Below are 1844 nucleotides of genomic sequence, written 5' to 3'. Positions count from 1 at the left end.
GGCGGCGGCGGCGGCGGCTGCAGCGGCGCGACTCCCCCCCCCCCCGGCGCGAACGGTCCCCGGCGAACCCACCGCGCCTCCCCGCCGGCCGCTTCCTGTTTACACTCCCCTCACACGTGACGCGGGACCGGCCCGCCTTAAAGGCGCCGGGCGCGGCGGCAGCAGGGGAGCGCGGCGGCGGGCGGGAAGGGAAGGGCAGGGCAGGGAGCGGCGGCTGCTGAGGGCTGGAAAGGCCCCGCCCCGCCCTCGGCCTCCCCCAGGACCGGGGGGCGCGGCCCCGGGCTGCCCCGCCCGCCCCGTCTCTCCCTTCGCTGCCCCGCGGCGCCCCCCCCCCCCCCCCCCCCCCCCGCCGCTTACCGCCCGCGGGAAGAGGTCTCGTCTCGTCTCGCCGCGCCGCGCCCTGAGGCGGCCCCGGGCCTCCCGCCCCGTATTTCAGGCCGCGGCATCGGGCTTCTCGCCGGCGGGTGGCGGGACTCAAATCTTGCCCGCAGCCACCGCCCTGCTGCCGGGAGAGCGCCCGCCGGGGCAACCGGCCCCCTCCCGGAGGGGCGGGCTGTGGCGGGGCCGGGCCGGGCCGGGCCGGGGGGCCGGTGCCGCCCCGCAGCGCAGGGTCACGGTGAAACAAACCTCCCCCGGTACCGCGGACGGGCCGCCCGGACGGGCAGCCGGCGACCTCGCAGCGAGACGTGTCGCAGGGGGGATGAAGACGTTCGGCCCAGGCTGTGACAGCGCTTTCTCAAAGAAACCCCAGCGGTTTTCGGCGGGTAACGAAAGGAACGGGCTGGTTCAGGGCTCTGCCGCAAGCTGGGCGCGCTGGCTGCCTCACGGCTGAAAAGCAGTTGGCATCGATGCTGCTTCGGGGCACGAAACCGCTTTTTAATAGCTGGGTGTAAGATAGAGCAGGAAGGGAAATTATACTCTGAAAATGGTCCTTGTTTCAGGACCAGTATTAACAAAGCATCACTGAAGTTTCTCAGCATTTATGCTTGTTTGTGTTTTAGTTTGGATAATAAACCAGCAACGGGGTTTTTGTTTGATGTGCTGGCTAATGCCTCGGTTCACATGTTGCAAAACCTACAGTATAAGATGTGAGAACATCATCAATTACGTATTTGCTTACTGGTTTAGGCAGGGAAATAAAAAATAGAGGAAAAAAAGACTTGAGATCACACCAATTCAAAAGCTTTCAGTTAGACAGGAGAAGCACAACTTAGTACAGGAGAAACAGGAATTTAATTACCAGACTGACACAGTATCACCCAAACAACTGCTTGCCGACTTGTGACCCGGTTAGTCCAGCTGCAGTGATTTCACATCAGACTCGAGGAACTGAAGTCACAAGCAGGAATTACAAGCAGCTGTTTGTTCTGCAGAACCCTCCTGCGTCATCAAACAATTCTATGTTAGCTAGAGAGGACAGCTATTCCCAGAGCATTTAAATACCCTAAAGTTCACAAGTTTTTACAAAATATTCTTTGCACGTTAGCCAAAAGTTTAGTCAACCCAAGGTCAAAATTGAAAAAATTCTGATGTTTAACCTTCTCCTTCTTCCCTGCAGGAAAACAAGTACTTTCTACAGTTCCAACAGGAATATTAAGGCAGTGGGAACTGAGGTGGGGGGGGGCAGGAAATCGGCAGACAAGTATATAAACACACAACTTGAAACTACTGTCATCGTTTTAGAACTGGCCATTAGAATAGTCATAATGTCAGAAATGTTAATTAATTAACATTGGCTTAATTAACAATGAAAAGTCTAGATTTACTTCCAAGATTCTATTTGCTTAATGCTAATCCTAGAGCCTTTTATTTCAAAGGAGTCCAGGAAAATGCTTGTTTTAGCA

This window comes from Leptosomus discolor, chromosome 13, assembly GCF_034619465.1.
Source record: "Leptosomus discolor isolate bLepDis1 chromosome 13, bLepDis1.hap2, whole genome shotgun sequence".
NCBI classification, from domain to species: Eukaryota; Metazoa; Chordata; class Aves; order Leptosomiformes; family Leptosomidae; genus Leptosomus; species Leptosomus discolor.
The sequence above is the reverse complement of the archived record's forward strand: the minus strand, read 5'-3'. Positions refer to the sequence as shown.